Source organism: Lissotriton vulgaris, chromosome 8 (genome assembly GCF_964263255.1).
Source record: "Lissotriton vulgaris chromosome 8, aLisVul1.2, whole genome shotgun sequence".
NCBI classification, from domain to species: Eukaryota; Metazoa; Chordata; class Amphibia; order Caudata; family Salamandridae; genus Lissotriton; species Lissotriton vulgaris.
Window position 1 is genome coordinate 487,822,154 of NC_141696.1, and position 26,960 is coordinate 487,849,113.

The window sequence follows — 26,960 nt, forward strand, 5'->3', positions numbered from 1 at the left end:
GAGGTCTCAAAAAGGGTTTCTTCACCCCGGGAAGTAAATTAACACCTTGGCTGCTAGGCGTTTTCCCCCCCCTGTGCTGACTTTACATTTACTCCATGCTTCATGGCGAGCTCAGCTCGTCATCAGCACAGCTCAACTGTGCATCATGACGAGCTGAGCTCGTCATGAGCATCGAAAGGGTTAAATACCATTTGGAGGCATTTAATGTTCAAGCAAAAACGGCTGATTTTCGACAAAAGAGATGACACCCCCCATTACGTCATGCTTCAGAAATGTGGAAAATGGTCCGTTTTCAAATGTTTTTTTTTAACGTCAGTTCACATTTGCTGGTGGATCATCAGTGTTAGAGCTAAAATTAGCATGTTTAAAGTGATTTTCATGCTTCCAAGGGCTCGGGAAGTGAATTAAATACTATTTAGAGGCATTTAATGTTCAAGGAAAAACAGTTGATTTTTGACAAAAGAGATAACCCCCCCCCATTATGTCATGCTTCAGAAATGTGGAAAATGGTCCATTTTCAAATGTTTTATTTTTGAACGTCAGTTCACATTTGTAGGTGGATCATCAGTGTTAGAACTAAAATTAGCATATTTAAAGTAATGTTCATGCTTCCAGGGGCTCGGGAAGTGAATTAAATACTATTTAGAGGCATTTATTGTTCAAGCAAAAACAGCTGATTTTTGACAAAAGAGATAACACTACCCCATTACGTCATGCTTCAGAAATGTGGAAAATGGTCCGTTTTCAAATGTTTTATTTTTGAACGTCAGTTCACATTTGTAGGTGGATCATCAGTGTGAGAGCTAAAATTAGCATGTTTAAAGTGATTTTCATGCTTCCTGGGGCCCTAAACACAAGATTTATGGAATGGTTAAAAGTGCATGAAAATGGCCAATTTACTCACTCTGAGTTCTCAAAAAGGGTTTCTTCACCCCGGGAAGTTAATTTAATACCATTTGGAGGCATTTAATGTTCAAGCAAAAACGGCTGATTTTCGACAAAAGAGATTTCACCCCCCCCCATTATGTCATGCTTCAGAAATGTGGAAAATGGTCCGTTTTCAAATGTTTTAATTTTGAACGTCAGTTCACATTTGTAGGTGGATCATCAGTGTTAGAGCTAAAATTAGCATGTTTAAAGTGATTTTCATGCTTCCAGGGGCCCTAAACACAAGATTTATAGAATGGTTAAAAGTGCATGAAAATGGCCAATTTACTCACTCTGAGTTCTCAAAAAGGGTTTCTTCACCCCGGGAAGTAAATTAAATACCATTTGGAGGAATTTAATGTTCAAGCAAAAACGGCTGATTTTTGACAAAAGAGATAACACCCCCCATTACGTCATGCTTCAGAAATGTGGAAAATGGTCAGTTTTCAAATGTTTTATTTTTGAACGTCAGTTCACATTTTTAGGTGGATCATCAGTGTTAGAGCTAAAATTAGCATGTTTAAAGTGATTTTCATGCTTCCAGGGGCCCTAAACACAAGAATTATGCAATGGTTAAAAGAGCATGAAAATGGCCAATTTACTCACTCTGAGTTCTCAAAAAGGGTTTCTTCACCCCGGGAAGTTAATTAAATACCATTTGGAGGCATTTAATGTTCAAGCAAAAACTGCTGATTTTCGAGAAAAGACATAACACCCCCCCCCATTACGCCATGCTTCAGAAATGTGGAAAATGGTCCATTTTCAAATGTTTTATTTTTGAACGTCAGTTCACATTTGTAGGTGGATCATCAGTGTTAGAACTAAAATTAGCATGTTTAAAGTAATTTTCATGCTTCCAGGGGCTCGGGAAGTGAATTAAATACTATTTAGAGGCATTTATTGTTCAAGCAAAAACAGCTGATTTTTGACAAAAGAGATAACACTACCCCATTACGTCATGCTTCAGAAATGTGGAAAATGGTCCGTTTTCAAATGTTTTATTTTTGAACGTCAGTTCACATTTGTAGGTGGATCATCAGTGTGAGAGCTAAAATTAGCATGTTTAAAGTGATTTTCATGCTTCCAGGGGCCCTAAACACAAGATTTATGGAATGGTTAAAAGTGCATGAAAATGGCCAATTTACTCACTCTGAGTTCTCAAAAAGGGTTTCTTCACCCCGGGAAGTTAATTTAATACCATTTGGAGGCATTTAATGTTCAAGCAAAAACAGCTGATTTTCGACAAAAGAGATTTCACCCCCCCCATTATGTCATGCTTCAGAAATGTGGAAAATGGTCCGTTTTCAAATGTTTTAATTTTGAACGTCAGTTCACATTTGTAGGTGGATCATCAGTGTTAGAGCTAAAATTAGCATGTTTAAAGTGATTTTCATGCTTCCAGGGGCCCTAAACACAAGATTTATGGAATGGTTAAAAGTGCCTGAAAATGGCCAATTTACTCACTCTGAGTTCTCAAAAAGGGGTTCTTCACCCCGGGAAGTTAATTTAATACCATTTGGAGGCATTTAATGTTCAAGCAAAAATGGCTGATTTTCAACAAAAGAGATAACACCCCCCATTACGTCATGCTTCAGAAATGTGGAAAATGGTCAGTTTTCAAATGTTTTATTTTTGAACGTCAGTTCACATTTGTAGGTGGATCATCAGTGTTAGAGCTAAAATTAGCATGTTTAAAGTGATTTTCATGCTTCCAGGGGCTCGGGAAGTGAATTGAATACCATTTAGAGGCATTTAATGTTCAAGCAAAAACAGTTGATTTTTGACAAAAGAGATAACACCCCCCCCCATTACGTCATGCTTCAGAAATGTGGAAAATGGTCCGTTTTCAAATGTTTTATTATTGAACGTCAGTTCACATTTGTAGGTGGATCATCAGTGTTAGAGCTAAAATTAGCATGTTAAAAAAGATTTTCATGCTTCCAGGGGCCCAAAACACAAGATTTATAGAATGGTTAAAAGTGCATGAAAATGGCCAATTTACTCACTGAGTTCTCAAAAAGGGTTTCTTCACCCCGGGAAGTAAATTAACACCTTGGCTGCTAGGCGTTTTCCCCCCCCTGTGCTGACTTTTCATTTACTCCATGCTTCATGACGAGCTCAGCTCGTCATCAGCACAGCTCAACTGTGCATCATGACGAGCTGAGCTCGTCATGAGCATCGAAAGGGTTAAATACCATTTGGAGGCATTTAATGTTCAAGCAAAAACGGCTGATTTTCGACAAAAGAGATAACACCCCCCATTACGTCATGCTTCAGAAATGTGGAAAATGGTCCGTTTTCAAATGTTTATTTTTGAACGTCAGTTCACATTTGTAGGTGGATCATCAGTGTTAGAGCTAAAATTAGCATGTTTAAAGTGATTTTCATGCTTCCAGGGGCCCTAAACACAAGATTTATAGAATGGTTAAAAGTGCATGAAAATGGCCAATTTACTCACTCTGAGTTCTCAAAAAGGATTTCTTCACCCCGGGAAGTAAATTAAATACCATTTGGAGGAATTTAATGTTCAAGCAAAAACGGCAGATTTTTTACCAAAGAGATAACACCCCCCATTACCTCATGCTTCAGAAATGTGGAAAATGGTCAGTTTTCAAATGTTTTATTTTTGAACGTTAGTTCACATTTGTAGGTGGATCATCAGTGTTAGAGCTAAAATTAGCATGTTTAAAGTGATTTTTATGCTTCCAGGGGCCCTAAACACAAAAATTATGGAATGGTTAAAAGAGCATGAAAATGGCCAATTTACTCACTCTGAGGTCTCAAAAAGGGTTTCTTCACCCCGGGAAGTAAATTAACACCTTGGCTGCTAGGCGTTTTCCCCCCCCTGTGCTGACTTTTCATTTACTCCATGCTTCATGACGAGCTCAGCTCGTCATCAGCACAGCTCAACTGTGCATCATGACGAGCTGAGCTCGTCATGAGCATCGAAAGGGTTAAATACCATTTGGAGGCATTTAATGTTCAAGCAAAAACGGCTGATTTTCGACAAAAGAGATGACACCCCCCATTACGTCATGCTTCAGAAATGTGGAAAATGGTCCGTTTTCAAATGTTTTTTTTTAACGTCAGTTCACATTTGCTGGTGGATCATCAGTGTTAGAGCTAAAATTAGCATGTTTAAAGTGATTTTCATGCTTCCAAGGGCTCTGGAAGTGAATTAAATACTATTTAGAGGCATTTAATGTTCAAGCAAAAACAGTTGATTTTTGACAAAAGAGATAACACCCCCCCATTATGTCATGCTTCAGAAATGTGGAAAATGGTCCATTTTCAAATGTTTTATCTTTGAACGTCAGTTCACATTTGTAGGTGGATCATCAGTGTTAGAACTAAAATTAGCATGTTTAAAGTAATGTTCATGCTTCCAGGGGCTCGGGAAGTGAATTAAATACTATTTAGAGGCATTTATTGTTCAAGCAAAAACAGCTGATTTTTGACAAAAGAGATAACACTACCCCATTACGTCATGCTTCAGAAATGTGGAAAATGGTCCGTTTTCAAATGTTTTATTTTTGAACGTCAGTTCACATTTGTAGGTGGATCATCAGTGTGAGAGCTAAAATTAGCATGTTTAAAGTGATTTTCATGCTTCCAGGGGCCCTAAACACAAGATTTATGGAATGGTTAAAAGTGCATGAAAATGGCCAATTTACTCACTCTGAGTTCTCAAAAAGGGTTTCTTCACCCCGGGAAGTTAATTTAATACCATTTGGAGGCATTTAATGTTCAAGCAAAAACGGCTGATTTTCGACAAAAGAGATTTCACCCCCCCCATTATGTCATGCTTCAGAAATGTGGAAAATGGTCCGTTTTCAAATGTTTTAATTTTGAACGTCAGTTCACATTTGTAGGTGGATCATCAGTGTTAGAGCTAAAATTAGCATGTTTAAAGTGATTTTCATGCTTCCAGGGGCCCAAAACACAAGATTTATAGAATGGTTAAAAGTGCATGAAAATGGCCAATTTACTCACTGAGTTCTCAAAAAGGGTTTCTTCACCCCGGGAAGTAAATTAACACCTTGGCTGCTAGGCGTTTTCCCCCCCCTGTGCTGACTTTTCATTTACTCCATGCTTCATGACGAGCTCAGCTCGTCATCAGCACAGCTCAACTGTGAATCATGACGAGCTGAGCTCGTCATGAGCATCGAAAGGGTTAAATACCATTTGGAGGCATTTAATGTTCAAGCAAAAACGGCTGATTTTCGACAAAAGAGATAACACCCCCCATTACGTCATGCTTCAGAAATGTGGAAAATGGTCCGTTTTCAAATGTTTTAATTTTGAACGTCAGTTCACATTTGTAGGTGGATCATCAGTGTTAGAGCTAAAATTAGCATGTTTAAAGTGATTTTCATGCTTCCAGGGGCCCTAAACACAAGATTTATAGAATGGTTAAAAGTGCATGAAAATGGCCAATTTACTCACTCTGAGTTCTCAAAAAGGGTTTCTTCACCCCGGGAAGTAAATTAAATACCATTTGGAGGAATTTAATGTTCAAGCAAAAACGGCTGATTTTTGACAAAAGAGATAACACCCCCATTACGTCATGCTTCAGAAATGTGGAAAATGGTCAGTTTTCAAATGTTTTATTTTTGAACGTCAGTTCACATTTTTAGGTGGATCATCAGTGTTAGAGCTAAAATTAGCATGTTTAAAGTGATTTTCATGCTTCCAGGGGCCCTAAACACAAGAATTATGCAATGGTTAAAAGAGCATGAAAATGGCCAATTTACTCACTCTGAGGTCTAAAAAAGGGTTTCTTCACCCCGGGAAGTTAATTAAATACCATTTGGAGGCATTTAATGTTCAAGCAAAAACGGCTGATTTTCGTCAAAAGAGATAACACCCCCCCATTACGTCATGCTTCAGAAATGGGGAAAATGGTCCGTTTTCAAATGTTTTATTTTTGAACGTCAGTTCACATTTGTAGGTGGATCATCAGTGTGAGAGCTAAAATTAGCATGTTTAAAGTGATTTTAATGCTTCCAGGGGCCCTAAACACAAGATTTATGGAATGGTTAAAAGTGCATGAAAATGGCCAATTTACTCACTCTGAGTTCTCAAAAAGGGTTTCTACACCCCGGGAAGTAAATTAAATACCATTTGGAGGCATTTAATGTTCAAGCAAAAACGGCTGATTTTCGACAAAAGAGATAACACCCCCATTACGTCATGCTTCAGAAATGTGGAAAATGGTCCGTTTTCAAATGTTTTTTTTTTAACGTCAGTTCACATTTGCTGGTGCATCATCAGTGTTAGAGCTAAAATTAGCATGTTTAAAGTGATTTTCATGCTTCCAAGGGCTCGGGAAGTGAATTAAATACTATTTAGAGGCATTTAATGTTCAAGCAAAAACGGCTGATTTTCGATAAAAGAGATTACACCCCCCATTACATCATGCTTCAGAAATGTGGAAAATGGTCCGTTTTCAAATGTTTTATTTTTGAACGTCAGTTCACATTTGTAGGTGGATCATCAGTGTTAGAGCTAAAATTAGCATGTTTAAAGTGATTTTCATGCTTCCAGGGGCCCTAAACACAAGATTTATGGAATGGTTAAAAGTGCATGAAAATGGCCAATTTACTCACTCTGAGTTCTCAAAAAGGGTTTCTTCACCCCGGGAAGTTAATTAAATACCATTTGGAGGCATTTAATGTTCAAGCAAAAACTGCTGATTTTCGAGAAAAGACATAACACCCCCCCCCATTACGCCATGCTTCAGAAATGTGGAAAATGGTCCATTTTCAAATGTTTTATTTTTGAACGTCAGTTCACATTTGTAGGTGGATCATCAGTGTTAGAACTAAAATTAGCATGTTTAAAGTAATTTTCATGCTTCCAGGGGCTCGGGAAGTGAATTAAATACTATTTAGAGGCATTTATTGTTCAAGCAAAAACAGCTGATTTTTGACAAAAGAGATAACACTACCCCATTACGTCATGCTTCAGAAATGTGGAAAATGGTCCGTTTTCAAATGTTTTATTTTTGAACGTCAGTTCACATTTGTAGGTGGATCATCAGTGTGAGAGCTAAAATTAGCATGTTTAAAGTGATTTTCATGCTTCCAGGGGCCCTAAACACAAGATTTATGGAATGGTTAAAAGTGCATGAAAATGGCCAATTTACTCACTCTGAGTTCTCAAAAAGGGTTTCTTCACCCCGGGAAGTTAATTTAATACCATTTGGAGGCATTTAATGTTCAAGCAAAAACAGCTGATTTTCGACAAAAGAGATTTCACCCCCCCCATTATGTCATGCTTCAGAAATGTGGAAAATGGTCCGTTTTCAAATGTTTTAATTTTGAACGTCAGTTCACATTTGTAGGTGGATCATCAGTGTTAGAGCTAAAATTAGCATGTTTAAAGTGATTTTCATGCTTCCAGGGGCTCGGGAAGTTAATTGAATACCATTTAGAGGCATTTAATGTTCAAGCAAAAACAGTTGATTTTTGACAAAAGAGATAACACCCCCCCCATTACGTCATGCTTCAGAAATGTGGAAAATGGTCCGTTTTCAAATGTTTTATTATTGAACGTCAGTTCACATTTGTAGGTGGATCATCAGTGTTAGAGCTAAAATTAGCATGTTAAAAAAGATTTTCATGCTTCCAGGGGCCCAAAACACAAGATTTATAGAATGGTTAAAAGTGCATGAAAATGGCCAATTTACTCACTGAGTTCTCAAAAAGGGTTTCTTCACCCCGGGAAGTAAATTAACACCTTGGCTGCTAGGCGTTTTCCCCCCCCTGTGCTGACTTTTCATTTACTCCATGCTTCATGACGAGCTCAGCTCGTCATCAGCACAGCTCAACTGTGAATCATGACGAGCTGAGCTCGTCATGAGCATCGAAAGGGTTAAATACCATTTGGAGGCATTTAATGTTCAAGCAAAAACGGCTGATTTTCGACAAAAGAGATAACACCCCCCATTACGTCATGCTTCAGAAATGTGGAAAATGGTCTGTTTTCAAATGTTTATTTTTGAACGTCAGTTCACATTTGTAGGTGGATCATCAGTGTTAGAGCTAAAATTAGCATGTTTAAAGTGATTTTCATGCTTCCAGGGGCCCTAAACACAAGATTTATAGAATGGTTAAAAGTGCATGAAAATGGCCAATTTACTCACTCTGAGTTCTCAAAAAGGATTTACTCACCCCGGGAAGTAAATTAAATACCATTTGGAGGAATTTAATGTTCAAGCAAAAACGGCTGATTTTTGACCAAAGAGATAACACCCCCCATTACCTCATGCTTCAGAAATGTGGAAAATGGTCAGTTTTCAAATGTTTTATTTTTGAACGTTAGTTCACATTTGTAGGTGGATCATCAGTGTTAGAGCTAAAATTAGCATGTTTAAAGTGATTTTTATGCTTCCAGGGGCCCTAAACACAAAAATTATGGAATGGTTAAAAGAGCATGAAAATGGCCAATTTACTCACTCTGAGGTCTCAAAAAGGGTTTCTTCACCCCGGGAAGTAAATTAACACCTTGGCTGCTAGGCGTTTTCCCCCCCCTGTGCTGACTTTACATTTACTCCATGCTTCATGGCGAGCTCAGCTCGTCATCAGCACAGCTCAACTGTGCATCATGACGAGCTGAGCTCGTCATGAGCATCGAAAGGGTTAAATACCATTTGGAGGCATTTAATGTTCAAGCAAAAACGGCTGATTTTCGACAAAAGAGATGACACCCCCCATTACGTCATGCTTCAGAAATGTGGAAAATGGTCCGTTTTCAAATGTTTTTTTTTAACGTCAGTTCACATTTGCTGGTGGATCATCAGTGTTAGAGCTAAAATTAGCATGTTTAAAGTGATTTTCATGCTTCCAAGGGCTCGGGAAGTGAATTAAATACTATTTAGAGGCATTTAATGTTCAAGGAAAAACAGTTGATTTTTGACAAAAGAGATAACCCCCCCCCCCATTATGTCATGCTTCAGAAATGTGGAAAATGGTCCATTTTCAAATGTTTTATTTTTGAACGTCAGTTCACATTTGTAGGTGGATCATCAGTGTTAGAACTAAAATTAGCATGTTTAAAGTAATATTCATGCTTCCAGGGGCTCGGGAAGTGAATTAAATACTATTTAGAGGCATTTATTGTTCAAGCAAAAACAGCTGATTTTTGACAAAAGAGATAACACTACCCCATTACGTCATGCTTCAGAAATGTGGAAAATGGTCCATTTTCAAATGTTTTATTTTTGAACGTCAGTTCACATTTGTAGGTGGATCATCAGTGTGAGAGCTAAAATTAGCATGTTTAAAGTGATTTTCATGCTTCCAGGGGCCCTAAACACAAGATTTATGGAATGGTTAAAAGTGCATGAAAATGGCCAATTTACTCACTCTGAGTTCTCAAAAAGGGTTTCTTCACCCCGGGAAGTTAATTAAATACCATTTGGAGGCATTTAATGTTCAAGCAAAAACTGCTGATTTTCGAGAAAAGACATAACACCCCCCCCATTACGCCATGCTTCAGAAATGTGGAAAATGGTCCATTTTCAAATGTTTTATTTTTGAACGTCAGTTCACATTTGTAGGTGGATCATCAGTGTTAGAACTAAAATTAGCATGTTTAAAGTAATTTTCATGCTTCCAGGGGCTCGGGAAGTGAATTAAATACTATTTAGAGGCATTTATTGTTCAAGCAAAAACAGCTGATTTTTGACAAAAGAGATAACACTACCCCATTACGTCATGCTTCAGAAATGTGGAAAATGGTCCATTTTCAAATGTTTTATTTTTGAACGTCAGTTCACATTTGTAGGTGGATCATCAGTGTGAGAGCTAAAATTGGCATGTTTAAAGTGATTTTCATGCTTCCAGGGGCCCTAAACACAAGATTTATGGAATGGTTAAAAGTGCATGAAAATGGCCAATTTACTCACTCTGAGTTCTCAAAAAGGGTTTCTTCACCCCGGGAAGTTAATTTAATACCATTTGGAGGCATTTAATGTTCAAGCAAAAACAGCTGATTTTCAACAAAAGAGATAACACCCCCCATTACGTCATGCTTCAGAAATGTGGAAAATGGTCAGTTTTCAAATGTTTTATTTTTGAACGTCAGTTCACATTTGTAGGTGGATCATCAGTGTTAGAGCTAAAATTAGCATGTTTAAAGTGATTTTCATGCTTCCAGGGGCTCGGGAAGTGAATTGAATACCATTTAGAGGCATTTAATGTTCAAGCAAAAACAGTTGATTTTTGACAAAAGAGATAACACCCCCCCCCATTACGTCATGCTTCAGAAATGTGGAAAATGGTCCGTTTTCAAATGTTTTATTATTGAACGTCAGTTCACATTTGTAGGTGGATCATCAGTGTTAGAGCTAAAATTAGCATGTTAAAAAAGATTTTCATGCTTCCAGGGGCCCAAAACACAAGATTTATAGAATGGTTAAAAGTGCATGAAAATGGCCAATTTACTCACTGAGTTCTCAAAAAGGGTTTCTTCACCCCGGGAAGTAAATTAACACCTTGGCTGCTAGGCGTTTTCCCCCCCCTGTGCTGACTTTTCATTTACTCCATGCTTCATGACGAGCTCAGCTCGTCATCAGCACAGCTCAACTGTGAATCATGACGAGCTGAGCTCGTCATGAGCATCGAAAGGGTTAAATACCATTTGGAGGCATTTAATGTTCAAGCAAAAACGGCTGATTTTTGACAAAAGAGATAACACCCCCCATTACGTCATGCTTCAGAAATGTGGAAAATGGTCCGTTTTCAAATGTTTATTTTTGAACGTCAGTTCACATTTGTAGGTGGATCATCAGTGTTAGAGCTAAAATTAGCATGTTTAAAGTGATTTTCATGCTTCCAGGGGCCCTAAACACAAGATTTATAGAATGGTTAAAAGTGCATGAAAATGGCCAATTTACTCACTCTGAGTTCTCAAAAAGGATTTACTCACCCCGGGAAGTAAATTAAATACCATTTGGAGGAATTTAATGTTCAAGCAAAAACGGCTGATTTTTGACCAAAGAGATAACACCCCCCATTACCTCATGCTTCAGAAATGTGGAAAATGGTCAGTTTTCAAATGTTTTATTTTTGAACGTTAGTTCACATTTGTAGGTGGATCATCAGTGTTAGAGCTAAAATTAGCATGTTTAAAGTGATTTTTATGCTTCCAGGGGCCCTAAACACAAAAATTATGGAATGGTTAAAAGAGCATGAAAATGGCCAATTTACTCACTCTGAGGTCTCAAAAAGGGTTTCTTCACCCCGGGAAGTAAATTAACACCTTGGCTGCTAGGCGTTTCCCCCCCCCTGTGCTGACTTTACATTTACTCCATGCTTCATGGCGAGCTCAGCTCGTCATCAGCACAGCTCAACTGTGCATCATGACGAGCTGAGCTCGTCATGAGCATCGAAAGGGTTAAATACCATTTGGAGGCATTTAATGTTCAAGCAAAAACGGCTGATTTTCGACAAAAGAGATGACACCCCCCATTACGTCATGCTTCAGAAATGTGGAAAATGGTCCGTTTTCAAATGTTTTTTTTTAACGTCAGTTCACATTTGCTGGTGGATCATCAGTGTTAGAGCTAAAATTAGCATGTTTAAAGTGATTTTCATGCTTCCAAGGGCTCGGGAAGTGAATTAAATACTATTTAGAGGCATTTAATGTTCAAGGAAAAACAGTTGATTTTTGACAAAAGAGATAACCCCCCCCCCATTATGTCATGCTTCAGAAATGTGGAAAATGGTCCATTTTCAAATGTTTTATTTTTGAACGTCAGTTCACATTTGTAGGTGGATCATCAGTGTTAGAACTAAAATTAGCATGTTTAAAGTAATGTTCATGCTTCCAGGGGCTCGGGAAGTGAATTAAATACTATTTAGAGGCATTTATTGTTCAAGCAAAAACAGCTGATTTTTGACAAAAGAGATAACACTACCCCATTACGTCATGCTTCAGAAATGTGGAAAATGGTCCGTTTTCAAATGTTTTATTTTTGAACGTCAGTTCACATTTGTAGGTGGATCATCAGTGTGAGAGCTAAAATTAGCATGTTTAAAGTGATTTTCATGCTTCCTGGGGCCCTAAACACAAGATTTATGGAATGGTTAAAAGTGCATGAAAATGGCCAATTTACTCACTCTGAGTTCTCAAAAAGGGTTTCTTCACCCCGGGAAGTTAATTTAATACCATTTGGAGGCATTTAATGTTCAAGCAAAAACGGCTGATTTTCGACAAAAGAGATTTCACCCCCCCCCATTATGTCATGCTTCAGAAATGTGGAAAATGGTCCGTTTTCAAATGTTTTAATTTTGAACGTCAGTTCACATTTGTAGGTGGATCATCAGTGTTAGAGCTAAAATTAGCATGTTTAAAGTGATTTTCATGCTTCCAGGGGCCCTAAACACAAGATTTATAGAATGGTTAAAAGTGCATGAAAATGGCCAATTTACTCACTCTGAGTTCTCAAAAAGGGTTTCTTCACCCCGGGAAGTAAATTAAATACCATTTGGAGGAATTTAATGTTCAAGCAAAAACGGCTGATTTTTGACAAAAGAGATAACACCCCCCATTACGTCATGCTTCAGAAATGTGGAAAATGGTCAGTTTTCAAATGTTTTATTTTTGAACGTCAGTTCACATTTTTAGGTGGATCATCAGTGTTAGAGCTAAAATTAGCATGTTTAAAGTGATTTTCATGCTTCCAGGGGCCCTAAACACAAGAATTATGCAATGGTTAAAAGAGCATGAAAATGGCCAATTTACTCACTCTGAGTTCTCAAAAAGGGTTTCTTCACCCCGGGAAGTTAATTAAATACCATTTGGAGGCATTTAATGTTCAAGCAAAAACTGCTGATTTTCGAGAAAAGACATAACACCCCCCCCCATTACGCCATGCTTCAGAAATGTGGAAAATGGTCCATTTTCAAATGTTTTATTTTTGAACGTCAGTTCACATTTGTAGGTGGATCATCAGTGTTAGAACTAAAATTAGCATGTTTAAAGTAATTTTCATGCTTCCAGGGGCTCGGGAAGTGAATTAAATACTATTTAGAGGCATTTATTGTTCAAGCAAAAACAGCTGATTTTTGACAAAAGAGATAACACTACCCCATTACGTCATGCTTCAGAAATGTGGAAAATGGTCCGTTTTCAAATGTTTTATTTTTGAACGTCAGTTCACATTTGTAGGTGGATCATCAGTGTGAGAGCTAAAATTAGCATGTTTAAAGTGATTTTCATGCTTCCAGGGGCCCTAAACACAAGATTTATGGAATGGTTAAAAGTGCATGAAAATGGCCAATTTACTCACTCTGAGTTCTCAAAAAGGGTTTCTTCACCCCGGGAAGTTAATTTAATACCATTTGGAGGCATTTAATGTTCAAGCAAAAACAGCTGATTTTCGACAAAAGAGATTTCACCCCCCCCATTATGTCATGCTTCAGAAATGTGGAAAATGGTCCGTTTTCAAATGTTTTAATTTTGAACGTCAGTTCACATTTGTAGGTGGATCATCAGTGTTAGAGCTCAAATTAGCATGTTTAAAGTGATTTTCATGCTTCCAGGGGCCCTAAACACAAGATTTATGGAATGGTTAAAAGTGCCTGAAAATGGCCAATTTACTCACTCTGAGTTCTCAAAAAGGGGTTCTTCACCCCGGGAAGTTAATTTAATACCATTTGGAGGCATTTAATGTTCAAGCAAAAATGGCTGATTTTCAACAAAAGAGATAACACCCCCCATTACGTCATGCTTCAGAAATGTGGAAAATGGTCAGTTTTCAAATGTTTTATTTTTGAACGTCAGTTCACATTTGTAGGTGGATCATCAGTGTTAGAGCTAAAATTAGCATGTTTAAAGTGATTTTCATGCTTCCAGGGGCTCGGGAAGTGAATTGAATACCATTTAGAGGCATTTAATGTTCAAGCAAAAACAGTTGATTTTTGACAAAAGAGATAACACCCCCCCCCATTACGTCATGCTTCAGAAATGTGGAAAATGGTCCGTTTTCAAATGTTTTATTATTGAACGTCAGTTCACATTTGTAGGTGGATCATCAGTGTTAGAGCTAAAATTAGCATGTTAAAAAAGATTTTCATGCTTCCAGGGGCCCAAAACACAAGATTTATAGAATGGTTAAAAGTGCATGAAAATGGCCAATTTACTCACTGAGTTCTCAAAAAGGGTTTCTTCACCCCGGGAAGTAAATTAACACCTTGGCTGCTAGGCGTTTTCCCCCCCCTGTGCTGACTTTTCATTTACTCCATGCTTCATGACGAGCTCAGCTCGTCATCAGCACAGCTCAACTGTGCATCATGACGAGCTGAGCTCGTCATGAGCATCGAAAGGGTTAAATACCATTTGGAGGCATTTAATGTTCAAGCAAAAACGGCTGATTTTCGACAAAAGAGATAACACCCCCCATTACGTCATGCTTCAGAAATGTGGAAAATGGTCCGTTTTCAAATGTTTATTTTTGAACGTCAGTTCACATTTGTAGGTGGATCATCAGTGTTAGAGCTAAAATTAGCATGTTTAAAGTGATTTTCATGCTTCCAGGGGCCCTAAACACAAGATTTATAGAATGGTTAAAAGTGCATGAAAATGGCCAATTTACTCACTCTGAGTTCTCAAAAAGGATTTCTTCACCCCGGGAAGTAAATTAAATACCATTTGGAGGAATTTAATGTTCAAGCAAAAACGGCTGATTTTTGACCAAAGAGATAACACCCCCCATTACCTCATGCTTCAGAAATGTGGAAAATGGTCAGTTTTCAAATGTTTTATTTTTGAACGTTAGTTCACATTTGTAGGTGGATCATCAGTGTTAGAGCTAAAATTAGCATGTTTAAAGTGATTTTTATGCTTCCAGGGGCCCTAAACACAAAAATTATGGAATGGTTAAAAGAGCATGAAAATGGCCAATTTACTCACTCTGAGGTCTCAAAAAGGGTTTCTTCACCCCGGGAAGTAAATTAACACCTTGGCTGCTAGGCGTTTTCCCCCCCCTGTGCTGACTTTTCATTTACTCCATGCTTCATGACGAGCTCAGCTCGTCATCAGCACAGCTCAACTGTGCATCATGACGAGCTGAGCTCGTCATGAGCATCGAAAGGGTTAAATACCATTTGGAGGCATTTAATGTTCAAGCAAAAACGGCTGATTTTCGACAAAAGAGATGACACCCCCCATTACGTCATGCTTCAGAAATGTGGAAAATGGTCCGTTTTCAAATGTTTTTTTTTAACGTCAGTTCACATTTGCTGGTGGATCATCAGTGTTAGAGCTAAAATTAGCATGTTTAAAGTGATTTTCATGCTTCCAAGGGCTCTGGAAGTGAATTAAATACTATTTAGAGGCATTTAATGTTCAAGCAAAAACAGTTGATTTTTGACAAAAGAGATAACACCCCCCCATTATGTCATGCTTCAGAAATGTGGAAAATGGTCCATTTTCAAATGTTTTATCTTTGAACGTCAGTTCACATTTGTAGGTGGATCATCAGTGTTAGAACTAAAATTAGCATGTTTAAAGTAATGTTCATGCTTCCAGGGGCTCGGGAAGTGAATTAAATACTATTTAGAGGCATTTATTGTTCAAGCAAAAACAGCTGATTTTTGACAAAAGAGATAACACTACCCCATTACGTCATGCTTCAGAAATGTGGAAAATGGTCCGTTTTCAAATGTTTTATTTTTGAACGTCAGTTCACATTTGTAGGTGGATCATCAGTGTGAGAGCTAAAATTAGCATGTTTAAAGTGATTTTCATGCTTCCAGGGGCCCTAAACACAAGATTTATGGAATGGTTAAAAGTGCATGAAAATGGCCAATTTACTCACTCTGAGTTCTCAAAAAGGGTTTCTTCACCCCGGGAAGTTAATTTAATACCATTTGGAGGCATTTAATGTTCAAGCAAAAACGGCTGATTTTCGACAAAAGAGATTTCACCCCCCCCATTATGTCATGCTTCAGAAATGTGGAAAATGGTCCGTTTTCAAATGTTTTAATTTTGAACGTCAGTTCACATTTGTAGGTGGATCATCAGTGTTAGAGCTAAAATTAGCATGTTTAAAGTGATTTTCATGCTTCCAGGGGCCCTAAACACAAGATTTATAGAATGGTTAAAAGTGCATGAAAATGGCCAATTTACTCACTCTGAGTTCTCAAAAAGGGTTTCTTCACCCCGGGAAGTAAATTAAATACCATTTGGAGGAATTTAATGTTCAAGCAAAAACGGCTGATTTTTGACAAAAGAGATAACACCCCCCATTACGTCATGCTTCAGAAATGTGGAAAATGGTCAGTTTTCAAATGTTTTATTTTTGAACGTCAGTTCACATTTTTAGGTGGATCATCAGTGTTAGAGCTAAAATTAGCATGTTTAAAGTGATTTTCATGCTTCCAGGGGCCCTAAACACAAGAATTATGCAATGGTTAAAAGAGCATGAAAATGGCCAATTTACTCACTCTGAGGTCTAAAAAAGGGTTTCTTCACCCCGGGAAGTTAATTAAATACCATTTGGAGGCATTTAATGTTCAAGCAAAAACGGCTGATTTTCGTCAAAAGAGATAACACCCCCCCATTACGTCATGCTTCAGAAATGGGGAAAATGGTCCGTTTTCAAATGTTTTATTTTTGAACGTCAGTTCACATTTGTAGGTGGATCATCAGTGTGAGAGCTAAAATTAGCATGTTTAAAGTGATTTTAATGCTTCAGGGGCCCTAAACACAAGATTTATGGAATGGTTAAAAGTGCATGAAAATGGCCAATTTACTCACTCTGAGTTCTCAAAAAGGGTTTCTACACCCCGGGAAGTAAATTAAATACCATTTGGAGGCATTTAATGTTCAAGCAAAAACGGCTGATTTTCGACAAAAGAGATAACACCCCCCATTACGTCATGCTTCAGAAATGTGGAAAATGGTCCGTTTTCAAATGTTTTTTTTTTAACGTCAGTTCACATTTGCTGGTGCATCATCAGTGTTAGAGCTAAAATTAGCATGTTTAAAGTGATTTTCATGCTTCCAAGGGCTCGGGAAGTGAATTAAATACTATTTAGAGGCATTTAATGTTCAAGCAAAAACGGCTGATTTTCGATAAAAGAGATTACACCCCCCATTACATCATGCTTCAGAAATGTGGAAAATGGTCCGTTTTCAAATGTTTTATTTTTGAACGTCAGTTCACATTTGTAGGTGGATCATCAGTGTTAGAGCTAAAATTAGCATGTTTAAAGTGATTTTCATGCTTCCAGGGGCCCTAAACACAAGATTTATGGAATGGTTAAAAGTGCATGAAAATGGCCAATTTACTCACTCTGAGTTCTCAAAAAGGGTTTCTTCACCCCGGGAAGTTAATTAAATACCATTTGGAGGCATTTAATGTTCAAGCAAAAACTGCTGATTTTCGAGAAAAGACATAACACCCCCCCCATTACGCCATGCTTCAGAAATGTGGAAAATGGTCCATTTTCAAATGTTTTATTTTTGAACGTCAGTTCACATTTGTAGGTGGATCATCAGTGTTAGAACTAAAATTAGCATGTTTAAAGTAATTTTCATGCTTCCAGGGGCTCGGGAAGTGAATTAAATACTATTTAGAGGCATTTATTGTTCAAGCAAAAACAGCTGATTTTTGACAAAAGAGATAACACTACCCCATTACGTCATGCTTCAGAAATGTGGAAAATGGTCCGTTTTCAAATGTTTTATTTTTGAACGTCAGTTCACATTTGTAGGTGGATCATCAGTGTGAGAGCTAAAATTAGCATGTTTAAAGTGATTTTCATGCTTCCAGGGGCCCTAAACACAAGATTTATGGAATGGTTAAAAGTGCATGAAAATGGCCAATTTACTCACTCTGAGTTCTCAAAAAGGGTTTCTTCACCCCGGGAAGTTAATTTAATACCATTTGGAGGCATTTAATGTTCAAGCAAAAACAGCTGATTTTCGACAAAAGAGATTTCACCCCCCCCATTATGTCATGCTTCAGAAATGTGGAAAATGGTCCGTTTTCAAATGTTTTAATTTTGAACGTCAGTTCACATTTGTAGGTGGATCATCAGTGTTAGAGCTAAAATTAGCATGTTTAAAGTGATTTTCATGCTTCCAGGGGCTCGGGAAGTGAATTGAATACCATTTAGAGGCATTTAATGTTCAAGCAAAAACAGTTGATTTTTGACAAAAGAGATAACACCCCCCCCCATTACGTCATGCTTCAGAAATGTGGAAAATGGTCCGTTTTCAAATGTTTTATTATTGAACGTCAGTTCACATTTGTAGGTGGATCATCAGTGTTAGAGCTAAAATTAGCATGTTAAAAAAGATTTTCATGCTTCCAGGGGCCCAAAACACAAGATTTATAGAATGGTTAAAAGTGCATGAAAATGGCCAATTTACTCACTGAGTTCTCAAAAAGGGTTTCTTCACCCCGGGAAGTAAATTAACACCTTGGCTGCTAGGCGTTTTCCCCCCCCTGTGCTGACTTTTCATTTACTCCATGCTTCATGACGAGCTCAGCTCGTCATCAGCACAGCTCAACTGTGAATCATGACGAGCTGAGCTCGTCATGAGCATCGAAAGGGTTAAATACCATTTGGAGGCATTTAATGTTCAAGCAAAAACGGCTGATTTTCGACAAAAGAGATAACACCCCCCATTACGTCATGCTTCAGAAATGTGGAAAATGGTCCGTTTTCAAATGTTTATTTTTGAACGTCAGTTCACATTTGTAGGTGGATCATCAGTGTTAGAGCTAAAATTAGCATGTTTAAAGTGATTTTCATGCTTCCAGGGGCCCTAAACACAAGATTTATAGAATGGTTAAAAGTGCATGAAAATGGCCAATTTACTCACTCTGAGTTCTCAAAAAGGATTTACTCACCCCGGGAAGTAAATTAAATACCATTTGGAGGAATTTAATGTTCAAGCAAAAACGGCTGATTTTTGACCAAAGAGATAACACCCCCCATTACCTCATGCTTCAGAAATGTGGAAAATGGTCAGTTTTCAAATGTTTTATTTTTGAACGTTAGTTCACATTTGTAGGTGGATCATCAGTGTTAGAGCTAAAATTAGCATGTTTAAAGTGATTTTTATGCTTCCAGGGGCCCTAAACACAAAAATTATGGAATGGTTAAAAGAGCATGAAAATGGCCAATTTACTCACTCTGAGGTCTCAAAAAGGGTTTCTTCACCCCGGGAAGTAAATTAACACCTTGGCTGCTACTCGTTTTCCCCCCCCTGTGCTGACTTTACATTTACTCCATGCTTCATGGCGAGCTCAGCTCGTCATCAGCACAGCTCAACTGTGCATCATGACGAGCTGAGCTCGTCATGAGCATCGAAAGGGTTAAATACCATTTGGAGGCATTTAATGTTCAAGCAAAAACGGCTGATTTTCGACAAAAGAGATGACACCCCCCATTACGTCATGCTTCAGAAATGTGGAAAATGGTCCGTTTTCAAATGTTTTTTTTTAACGTCAGTTCACATTTGCTGGTGGATCATCAGTGTTAGAGCTAAAATTAGCATGTTTAAAGTGATTTTCATGCTTCCAAGGGCTCGGGAAGTGAATTAAATACTATTTAGAGGCATTTAATGTTCAAGGAAAAACAGTTGATTTTTGACAAAAGAGATAACCCCCCCCCCCATTATGTCATGCTTCAGAAATGTGGAAAATGGTCCATTTTCAAATGTTTTATTTTTGAACGTCAGTTCACATTTGTAGGTGGATCATCAGTGTTAGAACTAAAATTAGCATGTTTAAAGTAATGTTCATGCTTCCAGGGGCTCGGGAAGTGAATTAAATACTATTTAGAGGCATTTATTGTTCAAGCAAAAACAGCTGATTTTTGACAAAAGAGATAACACTACCCCATTACGTCATGCTTCAGAAATGTGGAAAATGGTCCGTTTTCAAATGTTTTATTTTTGAACGTCAGTTCACATTTGTAGGTGGATCATCAGTGTGAGAGCTAAAATTAGCATGTTTAAAGTGATTTTCATGCTTCCAGGGGCCCTAAACACAAGATTTATGGAATGGTTAAAAGTGCATGAAAATGGCCAATTTACTCACTCTGAGTTCTCAAAAAGGGTTTCTTCACCCCGGGAAGTTAATTAAATACCATTTGGAGGCATTTAATGTTCAAGCAAAAACTGCTGATTTTCGAGAAAAGACATAACACCCCCCCCATTACGCCATGCTTCAGAAATGTGGAAAATGGTCCATTTTCAAATGTTTTATTTTTGAACGTCAGTTCACATTTGTAGGTGGATCATCAGTGTTAGAACTAAAATTAGCATGTTTAAAGTAATTTTCATGCTTCCAGGGGCTCGGGAAGTGAATTAAATACTATTTAGAGGCATTTATTGTTCAAGCAAAAACAGCTGATTTTTGACAAAAGAGATAACACTACCCCATTACGTCATGCTTCAGAAATGTGGAAAATGGTCCGTTTTCAAATGTTTTATTTTTGAACGTCAGTTCACATTTGTAGGTGGATCATCAGTGTGAGAGCTAAAATTAGCATGTTTAAAGTGATTTTCATGCTTCCAGGGGCCCTAAACACAAGATTTATGGAATGGTTAAAAGTGCATGAAAATGGCCAATTTACTCACTCTGAGTTCTCAAAAAGGGTTTCTTCACCCCGGGAAGTTAATTTAATACCATTTGGAGGCATTTAATGTTCAAGCAAAAACAGCTGATTTTCGACAAAAGAGATTTCACCCCCCCCCATTATGTCATGCTTCAGAAATGTGGAAAATGGTCCGTTTTCAAATGTTTTAATTTTGAACGTCAGTTCACATTTGTAGGTGGATCATCAGTGTTAGAGCTAAAATTAGCATGTTTAAAGTGATTTTCATGCTTCCAGGGGCTCGGGAAGTGAATTGAATACCATTTAGAGGCATTTAATGTTCAAGCAAAAACAGTTGATTTTTGACAAAAGAGATAACACCCCCCCCCCATTACGTCATGCTTCAGAAATGTGGAAAATGGTCCGTTTTCAAATGTTTTATTATTGAACGTCAGTTCACATTTGTAGGTGGATCATCAGTGTTAGAGCTAAAATTAGCATGTTAAAAAAGATTTTCATGCTTCCAGGGGCCCAAAACACAAGATTTATAGAATGGTTAAAAGTGCATGAAAATGGCCAATTTACTCACTGAGTTCTCAAAAAGGGTTTCTTCACCCCGGGAAGTAAATTAACACCTTGGCTGCTAGGCGTTTTCCCCCCCCTGTGCTGACTTTTCATTTACTCCATGCTTCATGACGAGCTCAGCTCGTCATCAGCACAGCTCAACTGTGAATCATGACGAGCTGAGCTCGTCATGAGCATCGAAAGGGTTAAATACCATTTGGAGGCATTTAATGTTCAAGCAAAAACGGCTGATTTTCGACAAAAGAGATAACACCCCCCATTACGTCATGCTTCAGAAATGTGGAAAATGGTCCGTTTTCAAATGTTTATTTTTGAACGTCAGTTCACATTTGTAGGTGGATCATCAGTGTTAGAGCTAAAATTAGCATGTTTAAAGTGATTTTCATGCTTCCAGGGGCCCTAAACACAAGATTTATAGAATGGTTAAAAGTGCATGAAAATGGCCAATTTACTCACTCTGAGTTCTCAAAAAGGATTTACTCACCCCGGGAAGTAAATTAAATACCATTTGGAGGAATTTAATGTTCAAGCAAAAACGGCTGATTTTTGACCAAAGAGATAACACCCCCCATTACCTCATGCTTCAGAAATGTGGAAAATGGTCAGTTTTCAAATGTTTTATTTTTGAACGTTAGTTCACATTTGTAGGTGGATCATCAGTGTTAGAGCTAAAATTAGCATGTTTAAAGTGATTTTTATGCTTCCAGGGGCCCTAAACACAAAAATTATGGAATGGTTAAAAGAGCATGAAAATGGCCAATTTACTCACTCTGAGGTCTCAAAAAGGGTTTCTTCACCCCGGGAAGTAAATTAACACCTTGGCTGCTAGGCGTTTTCCCCCCCCTGTGCTGACTTTACATTTACTCCATGCTTCATGGCGAGCTCAGCTCGTCATCAGCACAGCTCAACTGTGCATCATGACGAGCTGAGCTCGTCATGAGCATCGAAAGGGTTAAATACCATTTGGAGGCATTTAATGTTCAAGCAAAAACGGCTGATTTTCGACAAAAGAGATGACACCCCCCATTACGTCATGCTTCAGAAATGTGGAAAATGGTCCGTTTTCAAATGTTTTTTTTTAACGTCAGTTCACATTTGCTGGTGGATCATCAGTGTTAGAGCTAAAATTAGCATGTTTAAAGTGATTTTCATGCTTCCAAGGGCTCGGGAAGTGAATTAAATACTATTTAGAGGCATTTAATGTTCAAGGAAAAACAGTTGATTTTTGACAAAAGAGATAACCCCCCCCCCATTATGTCATGCTTCAGAAATGTGGAAAATGGTCCATTTTCAAATGTTTTATTTTTGAACGTCAGTTCACATTTGTAGGTGGATCATCAGTGTTAGAACTAAAATTAGCATGTTTAAAGTAATGTTCATGCTTCCAGGGGCTCGGGAAGTGAATTAAATACTATTTAGAGGCATTTATTGTTCAAGCAAAAACAGCTGATTTTTGACAAAAGAGATAACACTACCCCATTACGTCATGCTTCAGAAATGTGGAAAATGGTCCGTTTTCAAATGTTTTATTTTTGAACGTCAGTTCACATTTGTAGGTGGATCATCAGTGTGAGAGCTAAAATTAGCATGTTTAAAGTGATTTTCATGCTTCCAGGGGCCCTAAACACAAGATTTATGGAATGGTTAAAAGTGCATGAAAATGGCCAATTTACTCACTCTGAGTTCTCAAAAAGGGTTTCTTCACCCCGGGAAGTTAATTTAATACCATTTGGAGGCATTTAATGTTCAAGCAAAAACAGCTGATTTTCGACAAAAGAGATTTCACCCCCCCCATTATGTCATGCTTCAGAAATGTGGAAAATGGTCCGTTTTCAAATGTTTTAATTTTGAACGTCAGTTCACATTTGTAGGTGGATCATCAGTGTTAGAGCTAAAATTAGCATGTTTAAAGTGATTTTCATGCTTCCAGGGGCTCGGGAAGTGAATTGAATACCATTTAGAGGCATTTAATGTTCAAGCAAAAACAGTTGATTTTTGACAAAAGAGATAACACCCCCCCCCCATTACGTCATGCTTCAGAAATGTGGAAAATGGTCCGTTTTCAAATGTTTTATTATTGAACGTCAGTTCACATTTGTAGGTGGATCATCAGTGTTAGAGCTAAAATTAGCATGTTAAAAAAGATTTTCATGCTTCCAGGGGCCCAAAACACAAGATTTATAGAATGGTTAAAAGTGCATGAAAATGGCCAATTTACTCACTGAGTTCTCAAAAAGGGTTTCTTCACCCCGGGAAGTAAATTAACACCTTGGCTGCTAGGCGTTTTCCCCCCCCTGTGCTGACTTTTCATTTACTCCATGCTTCATGACGAGCTCAGCTCGTCATCAGCACAGCTCAACTGTGAATCATGACGAGCTGAGCTCGTCATGAGCATCGAAAGGGTTAAATACCATTTGGAGGCATTTAATGTTCAAGCAAAAACGGCTGATTTTCGACAAAAGAGATAACACCCCCCATTACGTCATGCTTCAGAAATGTGGAAAATGGTCCGTTTTCAAATGTTTATTTTTGAACGTCAGTTCACATTTGTAGGTGGATCATCAGTGTTAGAGCTAAAATTAGCATGTTTAAAGTGATTTTCATGCTTCCAGGGGCCCTAAACACAAGATTTATAGAATGGTTAAAAGTGCATGAAAATGGCCAATTTACTCACTCTGAGTTCTCAAAAAGGATTTACTCACCCCGGGAAGTAAATTAAATACCATTTGGAGGAATTTAATGTTCAAGCAAAAACGGCTGATTTTTGACCAAAGAGATAACACCCCCCATTACCTCATGCTTCAGAAATGTGGAAAATGGTCAGTTTTCAAATGTTTTATTTTTGAACGTTAGTTCACATTTGTAGGTGGATCATCAGTGTTAGAGCTAAAATTAGCATGTTTAAAGTGATTTTTATGCTTCCAGGGGCCCTAAACACAAAAATTATGGAATGGTTAAAAGAGCATGAAAATGGCCAATTTACTCACTCTGAGGTCTCAAAAAGGGTTTCTTCACCCCGGGAAGTAAATTAACACCTTGGCTGCTAGGCGTTTTCCCCCCCCTGTGCTGACTTTACATTTACTCCATGCTTCATGGCGAGCTCAGCTCGTCATCAGCACAGCTCAACTGTGCATCATGACGAGCTGAGCTCGTCATGAGCATCGAAAGGGTTAAATACCATTTGGAGGCATTTAATGTTCAAGCAAAAACGGCTGATTTTCGACAAAAGAGATGACACCCCCCATTACGTCATGCTTCAGAAATGTGGAAAATGGTCCGTTTTCAAATGTTTTTTTTTAACGTCAGTTCACATTTGCTGGTGGATCATCAGTGTTAGAGCTAAAATTAGCATGTTTAAAGTGATTTTCATGCTTCCAAGGGCTCGGGAAGTGAATTAAATACTATTTAGAGGCATTTAATGTTCAAGGAAAAACAGTTGATTTTTGACAAAAGAGATAACCCCCCCCCCATTATGTCATGCTTCAGAAATGTGGAAAATGGTCCATTTTCAAATGTTTTATTTTTGAACGTCAGTTCACATTTGTAGGTGGATCATCAGTGTTAGAACTAAAATTAGCATGTTTAAAGTAATGTTCATGCTTCCAGGGGCTGGGGAAGTGAATTAAATACTATTTAGAGGCATTTATTGTTCAAGCAAAAACAGCTGATTTTTGACAAAAGAGATAACACTACCCCATTACGTCATGCTTCAGAAATGTGGAAAATGGTCCGTTTTCAAATGTTTTATTTTTGAACGTCAGTTCACATTTGTAGGTGGATCATCAGTGTGAGAGCTAAAATTAGCATGTTTAAAGTGATTTTCATGCTTCCAGGGGCCCTAAACACAAGATTTATGGAATGGTTAAAAGTGCATGAAAATGGCCAATTTACTCACTCTGAGTTCTCAAAAAGGGTTTCTTCACCCCGGGAAGTTAATTTAATACCATTTGGAGGCATTTAATGTTCAAGCAAAAACGGCTGATTTTCGACAAAAGAGATTTCACCCCCCCCCATTATGTCATGCTTCAGAAATGTGGAAAATGGTCCGTTTTCAAATGTTTTAATTTTGAACGTCAGTTCACATTTGTAGGTGGATCATCAGTGTTAGAGCTAAAATTAGCATGTTTAAAGTGATTTTCATGCTTCCAGGGGCCCTAAACACAAGATTTATAGAATGGTTAAAAGTGCATGAAAATGGCCAATTTACTCACTCTGAGTTCTCAAAAAGGGTTTCTTCACCCCGGGAAGTAAATTAAATACCATTTGGAGGAATTTAATGTTCAAGCAAAAACGGCTGATTTTTGACAAAAGAGATAACACCCCCCATTACGTCATGCTTCAGAAATGTGGAAAATGGTCAGTTTTCAAATGTTTTATTTTTGAACGTCAGTTCACATTTTTAGGTGGATCATCAGTGTTAGAGCTAAAATTAGCATGTTTAAAGTGATTTTCATGCTTCCAGGGGCCCTAAACACAAGAATTATGCAATGGTTAAAAGAGCATGAAAATGGCCAATTTACTCACTCTGAGTTCTCAAAAAGGGTTTCTTCACCCCGGGAAGTTAATTAAATACCATTTGGAGGCATTTAATGTTCAAGCAAAAACTGCTGATTTTCGAGAAAAGACATAACACCCCCCCCCATTACGCCATGCTTCAGAAATGTGGAAAATGGTCCATTTTCAAATGTTTTATTTTTGAACGTCAGTTCACATTTGTAGGTGGATCCTCAGTGTTAGAACCAAAATTAGCATGTTTAAAGTAATTTTCATGCTTCCAGGGGCTCGGGAAGTGAATTAAATACTATTTAGAGGCATTTATTGTTCAAGCAAAAACAGCTGATTTTTGACAAAAGAGATAACACTACCCCATTACGTCATGCTTCAGAAATGTGGAAAATGGTCCGTTTTCAAATGTTTTATTTTTGAACGTCAGTTCACATTTGTAGGTGGATCATCAGTGTGAGAGCTAAAATTAGCATGTTTAAAGTGCTTTTCATGCTTCCAGGGGCCCTAAACACAAGATTTATGGAATGGTTAAAAGTGCATGAAAATGGCCAATTTACTCACTCTGAGTTCTCAAAAAGGGTTTCTTCACCCCGGGAAGTTAATTTAATACCATTTGGAGGCATTTAATGTTCAAGCAAAAACAGCTGATTTTCGACAAAAGAGATTTCACCCCCCCCATTATGTCATGCTTCAGAAATGTGGAAAATGGTCCGTTTTCAAATGTTTTAATTTTGAACGTCAGTTCACATTTGTAGGTGGATCATCAGTGTTAGAGCTAAAATTAGCATGTTTAAAGTGATTTTCATGCTTCCAGGGGCCCTAAACACAAGATTTATGGAATGGTTAAAAGTGCCTGAAAATGGCCAATTTACTCACTCTGAGTTCTCAAAAAGGGGTTCTTCACCCCGGGAAGTTAATTTAATACCATTTGGAGGCATTTAATGTTCAAGCAAAAATGGCTGATTTTCAACAAAAGAGATAACACCCCCCATTACGTCATGCTTCAGAAATGTGGAAAATGGTCAGTTTTCAAATGTTTTATTTTTGAACGTCAGTTCACATTTGTAGGTGGATCATCAGTGTTAGAGCTAAAATTAGCATGTTTAAAGTGATTTTCATGCTTCCAGGGGCTCGGGAAGTGAATTGAATACCATTTAGAGGCATTTAATGTTCAAGCAAAAACAGTTGATTTTTGACAAAAGAGATAACACCCCCCCCCATTACGTCATGCTTCAGAAATGTGGAAAATGGTCCGTTTTCAAATGTTTTATTATTGAACGTCAGTTCACATTTGTAGGTGGATCATCAGTGTTAGAGCTAAAATTAGCATGTTAAAAAAGATTTTCATGCTTCCAGGGGCCCAAAACACAAGATTTA